The sequence below is a fragment of the Pseudophryne corroboree genome, chromosome 1, assembly GCF_028390025.1.
Source record: "Pseudophryne corroboree isolate aPseCor3 chromosome 1, aPseCor3.hap2, whole genome shotgun sequence".
Classification (NCBI taxonomy): Eukaryota; Metazoa; Chordata; class Amphibia; order Anura; family Myobatrachidae; genus Pseudophryne; species Pseudophryne corroboree.
The window spans coordinates 4,234,107-4,248,294 of record NC_086444.1 but is presented as its reverse complement, the minus strand read 5'-3'; the positions used below and the strand labels follow the sequence as shown (position 1 = coordinate 4,248,294).

Here is a 14,188-nt window from a genome sequence, read left to right as displayed (position 1 = left end):
AAGCCGAATTCCTGCGTCCAATGGACAATGAGATTGTAGGGACCATTGGATTGCATTGTGTGAGTAGCATAAAAGACGGGCCTGTGGCATCCAGCTGGCACTTCTCATCAAACGGTTCTCATTGCTGATAATCGGGAAGCTGGCAGTCCAGAAGCGCTTGCGATCGTTACCCTTGTGCGTAAGTTTCTCTCCGTAATCATTGTCTTTCTGTGAGCCATTTCTCTCATATCTCTCTCTCTCTCTCTCTCTCTCTCTCTCTCTCTCCTCACTTTCTCTCGTATTTTCCCTTGATTAGTATTGTATTGTATTGTATTGTATTGTATTGTATTTCTTGTATAGTTATTTGGTTAGGAAGTCTCTGTTATATTGTAGTGTATCATTTGTACTGTGATTCTTTTTGCAAGTATAATAGTCATAATACAGATAATAGGCTTTGGACCCTAAACAAGTATCTGTGTATTTTCTCATAGTGTTAAGTGTTCACAGAGCGTCGGTGACGCTCAAGCAGCTTTGTAGTTAATCAGGTTACACCAGGTTGCACTTACACATTGTCTCTACATAAAGGTATACTGTGTATCTCATTGTTAAAGGTATAGATATCAAGGTATAGCGTTGTGAGCGTCTGCGCCGCTGGTGATCTCCTCGTGGTCTCGAGCGTCTGCTACGCCATAGCGAATCATTACGTTAGTCAACAGCCAATAGCGTGCCTGCCTGTGATCTCTGGGCCGTGAGCGAACGTGACGCTTGAGCGTCTCGCCTACGGCTAAGCGATCGTTACGCAACTAGCGTACCCTTACGGTACTTCTTAAGTAAACAGCGTACAGTGTTCTTAGACCTCATAAAGGGTTGTTTATACGATAAAGGAATACAGCTTTGTCAATGGGTTACTGTGGGGATGTAGTTATGTGACGGTATGATCATCACACTGAGGTAAGGGTTACTGTGGGGAGGTAGTTATGTGACGGTACGATCATCACACTGAGGTAAGGGTTACTGTGGGGAGGTAGTTATGTGACGGTATGATCATCACACTGAGGTAAGGGTTACTGTGGGGATGTAGTTATGTGACGGTACGATCATCACACTGAGGTAAGGGTTACTGTGGGGATGTAGTTATGTGACGGTATGATCATCACACTGAGGTAAGGGTTACTGTGGGGAGGTAGTTATGTGACGGTACGATCATCACACTGAGGTAAGGGTTACTGTGGGGAGGTAGTTATGTGACTGTACGATCATCACACTGAGGTAAGGGTTACTGTGGGGATGTAGTTAGGTGACGGTACGATCATCACACTGAGGTAAGGGTTACTGTGGGGATGTAGTTATGTGACGGTATGATCATCACACTGAGGTGAGGGTTACTGTGGGGATGTAGTTATGTGACTGTATGATAATCACACTGAGGTAAGGGTTACTGTGGGGATGTAGTTATGTGACGGTACGATCATCACACTGAGGTGAGGGTTACTGTGGGGATGTAGTTATGTGACGGTACGATCATCACACTGAGGTAAGGGTTACTGTGGGGGTGTAGTTATGTGACTGTATGATAATCACACTGAGGTAAGGGTTACTGTGGGGATGTAGTTATGTGACTGTATGATAATCACACTGAGGTAAGGGTTACTGTGGGGATGTAGTTATGTGACTGTATGATAATCACACTGAGGTAAGGGTGACTGTGGGGATGTAGTTATGTGACTGTATGATAATCACACTGAGGTAAGGGTGACTGTGGGGATGTAGTTATGTGACTGTATGATAATCACACTGAGGTAAGGGTTACTGTGGGGATGTAGTTATGTGACGGTACGATCATCACACTGAGGTAAGGGTTACTGTGGGGATGTAGTTATGTGACTGTATGATAATCACACTGAGGTAAGGGTTACTGTGGGGATGTAGTTATGTGACGGTATGATCATCACACTGAGGTGAGGGTTACTGTGGGGATGTAGTTATGTGACGGTACGATCATCACACTGAGGTAAGGGTTACTGTGGGGATGTAGTTATGTGACGGTATGATAATCACACTGAGGTGAGGGTTACTGTGGGGATGTAGTTATGTGACGGTATGATCATCACACTGAGGTAAGGGTTACTGTGGGGATGTAGTTATGTGACGGTACGATCATCACACTGAGGTAAGGGTTACTGTGGGGATGTAGTTATGTGACGGTATGATCATCACACTGAGGTGAGGGTTACTGTGGGGGTGTAGTTATGTGACGGTATGATCATCACACTGAGGTAAGGGTTACTGTGGGGATGTAGTTATGTGACGGTATGATAATCACACTGAGGTAAGGGTTACTGTGGGGATGTAGTTATGTGACGGTACGATCATCACACTGAGGTAAGGGTTACTGTGGGGATGTAGTTATGTGACGGTACGATCATCACACTGAGGTAAGGGTTACTGTGGGGATGTAGTTATGTGACGGTATGATCATCACACTGAGGTAAGGGTTACTGTGGGGATGTAGTTATGTGACGGTATGATCATCACACTGAGGTGAGGGTTACTGTGGGGATGTAGTTATGTGACGGTATGATAATCACACTGAGGTGAGGGTTACTGTGGGGATGTAGTTATGTGACGGTATGATCATCACACTGAGGTAAGGGTTACTGTGGGGGTGTAGTTATGTGACGGTATGATAATCACACTGAGGTAAGGGTTACTGTGGGGATGTAGTTATGTGACGGTATGATCATCACACTGAGGTAAGGGTTACTGTGGGGATGTAGTTATGTGACGGTACGATCATCACACTGAGGTAAGGGTTACTGTGGGGATGTAGTTATGTGACGGTACGATCATCACACTGAGGTAAGGGTTACTGTGGGGATGTAGTTATGTGACGGTATGATCATCACACTGAGGTAAGGGTTACTGTGGGGATGTAGTTATGTGACGGTACGATCATCACACTGAGGTAAGGGTTACTGTGGGGATGTAGTTATGTGACGGTACGATCATCACACTGAGGTAAGGGTTACTGTGGGGATGTAGTTATGTGACGGTACGATCATCACACTGAGGTAAGGGTTACTGTGGGGATGTAGTTATGTGACTGTATGATAATCACACTGAGGTAAGGGTGACTGTGGGGATGTAGTTATGTGACTGTATGATAATCACACTGAGGTAAGGGTTACTGTGGGGATGTAGTTATGTGACGGTATGATCATCACACTGAGGTAAGGGTTACTGTGGGGATGTAGTTATGTGACGGTATGATCATCACACTGAGGTAATGGTTACTGTGGGGATGTAGTTATGTGACGGTATGATAATCACACTGAGGTAAGGGTTACTGTGGGGATGTAGTTATGTGACGCTATGATAATCACACTGAGGTGAGGGTTACTGTGGGGATGTAGTTATGTGACGGTACGATCATCACACTGAGGTAAGGGTTACTGTGGGGATGTAGTTATGTGACTGTATGATAATCACACTGAGGTAAGGGTGACTGTGGGGATGTAGTTATGTGACTGTATGATAATCACACTGAGGTAAGGGTTACTGTGGGGATGTAGTTATGTGACGGTATGATCATCACACTGAGGTAAGGGTTACTGTGGGGATGTAGTTATGTGACGGTATGATCATCACACTGAGGTAATGGTTACTGTGGGGATGTAGTTATGTGACGGTATGATAATCACACTGAGGTAAGGGTTACTGTGGGGATGTAGTTATGTGACGCTATGATAATCACACTGAGGTGAGGGTTACTGTGGGGATGTAGTTATGTGACGGTACGATCATCACACTGAGGTAAGGGTTACTGTGGGGATGTAGTTATGTGACGGTATGATCATCACACTGAGGTAATGGTTACTGTGGGGATGTAGTTATGTGACGGTATGATCATCACACTGAGGTAAGGGTTACTGTGGGGATGTAGTTATGTGACGGTATGATCATCACACTGAGGTAAGGGTTACTGTGGGGATGTAGTTATGTGACGGTACGATCATCACACTGAGGTAAGGGTTACTGTGGGGGTGTAGTTATGTGACGGTACGATCATCACACTGAGGTAAGGGTTACTGTGGGGATGTAGTTATGTGACGGTATGATCATCACACTGAGGTAAGGGTTACTGTGGGGATGTAGTTATGTGACGGTACGATCATCACACTGAGGTAAGGGTTACTGTGGGGATGTAGTTATGTGACGGTACGATAATCACACTGAGGTAAGGGTTACTGTGGGGAGGTAGTTATGTGACGGTACGATCATCACACTGAGGTAAGGGTTACTGTGGGGATGTAGTTATGTGACGGTATGATCATCACACTGAGCTAAGGGTTACTGTGGGGATGTAGTTATGTGACGGTATGATAATCACACTGAGGTAAGGGTTACTGTGGGGAGGTAGTTATGTGACGGTATGATCATCACACTGAGGTAAGGGTTACTGTGGGGATGTAGTTATGTGACGGTATGATAATCACACTGAGGTAAGGGTTACTGTGGGGAGGTAGTTATGTGACGGTATGATCATCACACTGAGGTAAGGGTTACTGTGGGGATGTAGTTATGTGACGGTATGATAATCACACTGAGGTAAGGGTTACTGTGGGGATGTAGTTATGTGACGGTATGATCATCACACTGAGGTAAGGGTTACTGTGGGGATGTAGTTATGTGACGGTATGATCATCACACTGAGGTAAGGGTTACTGTGGGGATGTAGTTATGTGACGGTATGATAATCACACTGAGGTAAGGGTTACTGTGGGGAGGTAGTTATGTGACGGTATGATCATCACACTGAGGTAAGGGTTACTGTGGGGATGTAGTTATGTGACGGTATGATAATCACACTGAGGTAAGGGTGACTGTGGGGATGTAGTTATGTGACGGTATGATCATCACACTGAGGTAATGGTTACTGTGGGGAGGTAGTTATGTGACGGTATGATCATCACACTGAGGTAAGGGTTACTGTGGGGATGTAGTTATGTGACGGTATGATAATCACACTGAGGTAAGGGTTACTGTGGGGGTGTAGTTATGTGACGGTATGATCATCACACTGAGGTGAGGGTTACTGTGGGGATGTAGTTATGTGACGGTATGATAATCACACTGAGGTGAGGGTTACTGTGGGGATGTAGTTATGTGACGGTATGATAATCACACTGAGGTAAGGGTTACTGTGGGGGTGTAGTTATGTGACGGTATGATAATCACACTGAGGTAAGGGTTACTGTGGGGATGTAGTTATGTGACGGTATGATCATCACACTGAGGTAAGGGTTACTGTGGGGATGTAGTTATGTGACGGTATGATAATCACACTGAGGTGAGGGTTACTGTGGGGATGTAGTTATGTGACGGTATGATAATCACACTGAGGTAAGGGTTACTGTGGGGGTGTAGTTATGTGACGGTATGATAATCACACTGAGGTAAGGGTTACTGTGGGGATGTAGTTATGTGACGGTATGATCATCACACTGAGGTAAGGGTTACTGTGGGGATGTAGTTATGTGACGGTATGATCATCACACTGAGGTAAGGGTTACTGTGGGGGTGTAGTTATGTGACGGTATGATCATCACACTGAGGTAAGGGTTACTGTGGGGATGTAGTTATGTGACGGTATGATCATCACACTGGGGTTCCCCCTGTTCCGCGTTGATGCTGTCTCTCTCACTGTACTGTGAGGTGTTTTCTTCTCTTTCCAGCCATGAAGAACGGATAGAGCCGTCTCCACCTCCGCCCCCAGACGTGGATGCTGGATGGAAGTGTGTGGTCCTGTAAGAGATCTTCGGAATACAGAGGTGGCTTGTCCCTTAGTCCTCATGCTCTCACATTGGACGTGGATGGGAGGGAATGTTAGTAGACGTTCCCTGGAGTATTGGACTGAGCTGGAGAGTTTTTTACCACATAATTATTCTAATAAAATGATGTAGTATTTGAATGTTCTCATGTTTGCAGATCTGGTTCTGTGTATTTGAAATATATATTTATGAACAGTTTCTTATATAGCGCAGCAATTAGACAAAACTGGGTAATAACAATCAGTCATAGAGGTAGGAGGGCCCTGCTCGCTGGCTTACGATCCATATGTATTTGCAATAGATGATGTTCCGTCACTGCTGCGGTAAGCATTACATTGCAATACGGTGGGCTTCTAGTAGTAATACCGCTATAACGAGCATGTGATCAATAATCCCACAATTCCCTGGATACCCGAGCGGAGGGTTGTTCACACGGATAAGAACGGTTGTGCTCATATCACGGCAGCAGTTGCTCTCTATCCTCCTCGTTGTGTGTATGGAAATATTATATTTTCTCTATCGTCCTAGTGGATGCTGGGGTTCCTGAAAGGACCATGGGGAATAGCGGCTCCGCAGGAGACAGGGCACAAAAAGTAAAGCTTTAGGATCAGGTGGTGTGCACTGGCTCCTCCCCCTATGACCCTCCTCCAAGCCTCAGTTAGATTTTTGTGCCCGGCCGAGAAGGGTGCAATCTAGGTGGCTCTCCTAAAGAGCTGCTTAGAAAAGTTTAGCTTAGGTTTTTTATTTTACAGTGAGTCCTGCTGTCAACAGGATCACTGCAACGAGGGACTTAGGGGAGAAGAAGTGAACTCACCTGCGTGCAGGATGGATTGGCTTCTTGGCTACTGGACATTAGCTCCAGAGGGACGATCACAGGTACAGCCTGGATGGTCACCGGAATCTGTATGACACTGACCTCGGCCACTGAGTATTGTTACACTGAGAGAAGATCCGTGACGCACGCTACGTGCAGATGTGGTCAGTCATCGATAACCCTCCGCCGTCCAAGTGTCCTAGATCAGCGCATTCCAGGTTCTCTTATCAGCAGATTGTGTGGACATGTCAGGAAAAGGTTCAGGACTGTGGAACAGGTTTTGCCTGGAGAAAGAACTTGGATGAATGGAGATTAATGTGCGAGGGGTTCTCTGCTGGGGTGAATAAAATATAATCTGGCCGTAGTAGAGTGTCATGGTTGTGGCTACCCCATAACTCCCTATTTGGATGAAAAGCAGCGGGATAACCATCCACAACTGGTGTCTATGTAGCTTCCATGGAGGAGGCCTGGTAGCATGGAGACTATACCCCTCCCCCCCTTCCCCTGTGTAGGCAGTGTTACACTAAAGCTATTTCTCTAGCATCCATAACGGATACTGGGGACAGAGTGAATACGATGGGGTATAGAAGGGTCCAAAGCATAAAGTGCACTTTAAATTTCTTCACTGGGTGTGCTGGCTCCTCCCCTCTATGCCCCTCCCACAAGCAGATTAGAAAACAGTGCCCTCAGGAGAGGATGCACACACTGCAGCTCCAGAGTTTTTCTTCAATTTCTTTAAAAGTTTTTTTTATTTCTGTATACTGTTTGGGCAACAGCTACCTGCACCGTGGGAGTTGGGGGGGGGGGGGCCTCTTCCCCGCTGCAGGACCACCGTCCTGAGGGGCTGTTTGTTCAGCGGGGCATGGCGCCTTAACAGCCGCAGCATTCCGCACACCCCTAGCGCTTCCTGAAGGTGACTTCTGTGGTGAGTACCAACCGGGGGCCCCGCTAGGGGGGTCCCCTGGTTTAATGTGTGGCTGAAGCATGGCCAAGGCGTACAAGTCACTCCTGGGGGGGGGCTCGCTGTAGCCCCTGCGTGAGACTGGCTAACTGAAAGGTAAACCAAGCATTTATATTAAGTTTTTACACGCTGGGAGACATAGCCAGTATAAATACACAGCAGTAGCTCCGGCGCCATGGCGGGGGACGGAGCTACACGAGAGCGGGCTCAGCTGCCTCCACATCTCCTCCAAACAGTCCCTGGATCACTGGTACCGGGTGTAGGGGGGGGGAGAGCCGCTATATTACTGCACAATAACAATCCCTGGATCACTGGTACCGGGTGTAGGGGAGAGCCGCTATATTACTGCACAATAACAATCCCTGGATCACTGGTACCGGGTGTAGAGGGGCGAGACGCTATATTACTGCACAATAACAATCCCTGGATCACTGGTACCGGGTGTAGAGGGGGAGAGACGCTATATTACTGCACAATAACAATCACTGGTACCGGGTGTAGGGGGGGGAGCAGCTATATTACTGCACAATAACAATCCCTGGATCACTGGTACCGGGTGTAGGGGGGATCCGCTATATTACTGCACAATAACAGTCCCTGGATCACTGGTACCGGGTGTAGGAGGGGGGATCCGCTATATTACTGCACAATAACAATCCCTGGATCACTGGTACCGGGTGTAGGGGGGGAGCAGCTATATTACTGCACAATAACAATCCCTGGATCACTGGTACCGGGTGTAGAGGGGAGAGCCGCTATATTACTGCACAATAACAATCCCTGGATCACTGGTACCAGGTGTAGGGGGGGAGAGCCGCTATATTACTGCACAATAACAATCCCTGGATCACTGGTACCGGGTGTAGAGGGGAGAGCCGCTAAATTACTGCACAATAACAATCCCTGGATCACTGGTACCGGGTGTAGGGGGGAGAGCCGCTATATTACTGCACAATAACAATCCCTGGATCACTGGTACCGGGTGTAGGGGGGGAGAGCCGCTATATTACTGCACAATAACAATCCCTGGATCACTGGTACCGGGTGTAGGGGGGGAGAGCCGCTATATTACTGCACAATAACAATCCCTGGATCACTGGTACCGGGTGTAGGGGGGAGCAGCTATATTACTGCACAATAACAATCCCTGGATCACTGGTACCGGGTGTAGAGGGGAGAGCCGCTATATTACTGCACAATAACAATCCCTGGATCACTGGTACCGGGTGTAGGGGGGGAGAGCCGCTATATTACTGCACAATAACAATCCCTGGATCACTGGTACCGGGTGTAGGGGGGGAGAGCCGCTATATTACTGCACAATAACAATCCCTGGATCACTGGTACCGGGTGTAGGGGGGAGAGCCGCTATATTACTGCACAATAACAATCCCTGGATCACTGGTACCGGGTGTAGGGGGGGGGAGAGCCGCTATATTACTGCACAATAACAATCACTGGTACCGGGTGTAGGGGGGGAGAGCCGCTATATTACTGCACAATAACAATCCCTGGATCACTGGTACCGGGTGTAGGGGGGGAGAGCCGCTATATTACTGCACAATAACAATCCCTGGATCACTGGTACCGGGTGTAGGGGGGAGAGCCGCTATATTACTGCACAATAACAATCACTGGTACCGGGTGTAGGGGGGGAGAGCCGCTATATTACTGCACAATAACAATCCCTGGATCACTGGTACCGGGTGTAGGGGGGGAGAGCCGCTATATTACTGCACAATAACAATCCCTGGATCACTGGTACCGGGTGTAGGGGGGAGACGCTATATTACTGCACAATAACAATCCCTGGATCACTAGTACCGGGTGTAGAGGGGGGAGCCGCTATATTACTGCACAATAACAATCCCTGGATCACTGGTACCGGGTGTAGGGGGGAGAGCCGCTATATTACTGCACAATAACAATCCCTGGATCACTGGTACCAGGTGTAGGGGGGGGGAGAGCCGCTATATTACTGCACAATAACAATCCCTGGATCACTGGTACCGGGTGTAGGGGGGGAGAGCCGCTATATTACTGCACAATAACAATCCCTGGATCACTGGTACCGGGTGTAGGGGGGGAGAGCCGCTATATTACTGCACAATAACAATCCCTGGATCACTGGTACCGAGTGTAGGGGGGAGAGCCGCTATATTACTGCACAATAACAATCCCTGGATCACTGGTACCAGGTGTAGGGGGGAGAGCCGCTATATTACTGCACAATAACAATCCCTGGATCACTGGTACCGGGTGTAGGGGGGCGAGACGCTATATTACTGCACAATAACAATCCCTGGATCACTGGTACCAGGTGTAGGGGGGAGAGCCGCTATATTACTGCACAATAACAATCCCTGGATCACTGGTACCGGGTGTAGGGGGGGAGAGCCGCTATATTACTGCACAATAACAATCCCTGGATCACTGGTACCGGGTGTAGGGGGGGAGAGCCGCTATATTACTGCACAATAACAATCCCTGGATCACTGGTACCGGGTGTAGGGGGGGAGAGCCGCTATATTACTGCACAATAACAATCCCTGGATCACTGGTACCGGGTGTAGGGGGGAGCAGCTATATTACTGCACAATAACAATCCCTGGATCACTGGTAGAGGGGGAGAGCCGCTATATTACTGCACAATAACAATCCCTGGATCACTGGTACCGGGTGTAGGGGGGGAGAGCCGCTATATTACTGCACAATAACAATCCCTGGATCACTGGTACCGGGTGTAGGGGGGAGAGCCGCTATATTACTGCACAATAACAATCCCTGGATCACTGGTACCGAGTGTAGGGGGGGAGAGCCGCTATATTACTGCACAATTACAATCCCTGGATCACTGGTACCGGGTGTAGAGGGGAGAGCCGCTATATTACTGCACAATAACAATCCCTGGATCACTGGTACCGGGTGTAGGGGGGGGAGAGCCGCTATATTACTGCACAATAACAATCCCTGGATCACTGGTACCGGGTGTAGAGGGGAGAGCCGCTATATTACTGCACAATAACAATCCCTGGATCACTGGTACCGGGTGTAAAGGGGGAGAGCCGCTATATTACTGCACAATAACAATCCCTGGATCACTGGTACCGGGTGTAGAGGGGAGAGCCGCTATATTACTGCACAATAACAATCCCTGGATCACTGGTACCGGGTGTAGGGGGGAGAGCCGCTATATTACTGCACAATAACAATCCCTGGATCACTGGTACCGGGTGTAGAGGGGAGAGCCGCTATATTACTGCACAATAACAATCCCTGGATCACTGGTACCGGGTGTAGGGGGGAGAGCCGCTATATTACTGCACAATAACAATCACTGGTACCGGGTATAGGGGGGGGGGAGCCGCTATATTACTGCACAATAACAATCCCTGGATCACTGGTACCGGGTGTAGAGGGGGAGAGCCGCTATATTACTGCACAATAACAATCCCTGGATCACTGGTACCGGGTGTAGGGGGAGAGCCGCTATATTACTGCACAATAACAATCCCTGGATCACTGGTACCGGGTGTAGGGGAGAGCCGCTATATTACTGCACAATAACAATCACTGGTACCGGGTGTAGGGGGGAGAGCCGCTATATTACTGCACAATAACAATCCCTAGATCACTGGTACCGGGTGTAAAGGGGGAGAGCCGCTATATTACTGCACAATAACAATCCCTGGATCACTGGTACCGGGTGTAAAGGGGGAGAGCCGCTATATTACTGCACAATAACAATCCCTGGATCACTGGTACCGGGTGTAAAGGGGGAGAGCCGCTATATTACTGCACAATAACAATCCCTGGATCACTGGTACCGGGTGTAGGGGGGGAGACGCTATATTACTGCACAATAACAATCCCTGGATCACTGGTACCGGGTGTAGGGGGGAGAGCCGCTATATTACTGCACAATAACAATCCCTGGATCACTGGTACCGGGTGTAGGGGGGGGAGAGCCGCTATATTACTGCACAATAACAATCCCTGGATCACTGGTACCGGGTGTAGGGGGGGGGGAGAGCCGCTATATTACTGCACAATAAGAATCCCTGGATCACTGGTACCGGGTGTAGAGGGGAGAGCCGCTACATTACTGCACAATAACAATCCCTGGATCACTGGTACCGGGTGTAGGGGGGAGAGCCGCTATATTACTGCACAATAACAATCCCTGGATCACTGGTACCGGGTGTAGGGGGGGGAGAGCCGCTATATTACTGCACAATAACAATCCCTGGATCACTGGTACCGGGTGTAGAGGGGAGAGCCGCTATATTACTGCACAATAACAATCCCTGCATCACTGGTACCGGGTGTAGAGGGGAGAGCCGCTATATTACTGCACAATAACAATCCCTGGATCACTGGTACCGGGTGTAGGGGGGAGAGCCGCTATATTACTGCACAATAACAATCCCTGGATCACTGGTACCGGGTGTAGGGGGGAGAGCCGCTATATTACTGCACAATAACAATCCCTGGATCACTGGTACCGGGTGTAGGGGGGGAGAGCCGCTATATTACTGCACAATAACAATCCCTGGATCACTGGTACCGGGTGTAGGGGGAGAGCCGCTGTATTACTGCACAATAACAATCCCTGGATCACTGGTACCGGGTGTAGGGGGGGAGAGCTGCTATATTACTGCACAATAACAATCCCTGGATCACTGGTACCGGGTGTAGGGGGAGAGCCGCTATATTACTGCACAATAACAATCCCTGGATCACTGGTACCGGGTGTAGGGGGGGGGAGAGCCGCTATATTACTGCACAATAACAATCCCTGGATCACTGGTACCGGGTGTAGAGGGGAGAGCCGCTATATTACTGCACAATAACAATCCCTGGATCACTGGTACCGGGTGTAGATTACTGCACAATAACAATCCCTGGATCACTGGTACCGGGTGTAGGGGGGGAGAGCCGCTATATTACTGCACAATAACAATCCCTGGATCACTGGTACCGGGTGTAGGGGGGGAGAGCCGCTATATTACTGCACAATAACAATCCCTGGATCACTGGTACCGGGTGTAGGGGGGAGAGCCGCTATATTACTGCACAATAACAATCCCTGGATCACTGGTACCGGGTGTAGGGGGGGAGCAGCTATATTACTGCACAATAACAATCCCTGGATCACTGGTACTGGGTGTAGGGGGGGAGAGCCGCTATATTACTGCACAATTACAATCCCTGGATCACTGGTACCGGGTGTAGGGGGGAGAGCCGCTATATTACTGCACAATAACAATCCCTGGATCACTGGTATTGGGTGTAGGGGGGGAGCAGCTATATTATTGCACAATAACAATCCCTGGATCACTGGTACCGGGTGTAGAGGGGAAAGCCGCTATATTACTGCACAATAACAATCCCTGGATCACTGGTACCGGGTGTAGGGGGGGGAGAGCCGCTATATTACTGTACAATAACAATCCCTGGATCACTGGTACCGGGTGAAGGGGGGGGGGGGGAGAGCCGCTATATTACTGCACAATAACAATCCCTGGATCACTGGTACCGGGTGTAGGGGGGGGAGAGCCGCTATATTACTGCACAATAACAATCCCTGGATCACTGGTACCGGGTGTAGGGGGGGGAGAGCCGCTATATTACTGCACAATAACAATCCCTGGATCACTGGTATCGGGTGTAGGGGGGGAGAGCCGCTATATTAATGCACAATAACAATCCCTGGATCACTGGTACCGGGTGTAGGGGGGGGGGGGGGAGAGCCGCTATATTACTACACAATAACAATCCCTGGATCACTGGTACCGGGTGTAGGGGGGGAGAGCCGCTATATTACTGCACAATAACAATCCCTGGATCACTGGTACCGGGTGTAGGGGGGGAGAGCCGCTATATTACTGCACAATAATAGTCCCTGGATCACTGGTACCGGGTGTAGGGGGGGAGAGCCACTATATTACTGCACAATAACAATCCCTGGATCACTGGTACCGGGTGTAGGGGGGAGAGCCGCTATATTACTGCACAATAACAATCCCTGGATCACTGGTACCGAGTGTAGGGGGGGAGAGCCGCTATATTACTGCACAATAACAATCCCTGGATCACTGGTACCGGGTGTAGGGGGGGAGAGCCGCTATATTAATGCACAATAACAATCCCTGGATCACTGGTACCGGGTGTAGGGGGGGAGAGCCGCTATATTACTGCACAATAACAATCCCTGGATCACTGGTACCGGGTGTAGGGGGGGGGAGCAGCTATATTATGCACAATAACAATCCCTGGATCACTGGTACCGGGTGTAGAGGGGGAGAGCCGCTATATTACTGCACAATAACAATCCCTGGATCACTGGTACCGGGTGTAGGGGGGGAGAGCCGCTATATTACTGTACAATAACAATCCCTGGATCACTGGTACCGGGTGTAGGGGGGGGGGAGAGCCGCTATATTACTGCACAATAACAATCCCTGGATCACTGGTACCGGGTGTAGGGGGGGAGAGCCGCTATATTACTGCACAATAACAATCCCTGGATCACTGGTACCGGGTGTAGGGGGGGGAGAGCCGCTATATTACTGCACAATAACAATCCCTGGATCACTGGTA

At 49.0% G+C, this 14,188-nt stretch overlaps 1 protein-coding gene across 1 annotated transcript in view; it reads left to right on the top strand.

Annotated features, from left to right (window-relative positions):
• The window catches only part of ARHGEF39 (Rho guanine nucleotide exchange factor 39), a 478,541-nt gene extending 472,587 nt beyond the window's left edge, over positions 1-5,954 (top strand). Inside the window, exon 10 of the mRNA XM_063957481.1 lies at positions 5,715-5,954. The gene's annotated coding sequence lies outside the window, so the exon portion shown is untranslated. The remainder of the gene's footprint in view (positions 1-5,714) is intronic.
• The last annotated feature ends 8,234 nt before the right edge of the window (positions 5,955-14,188 follow it).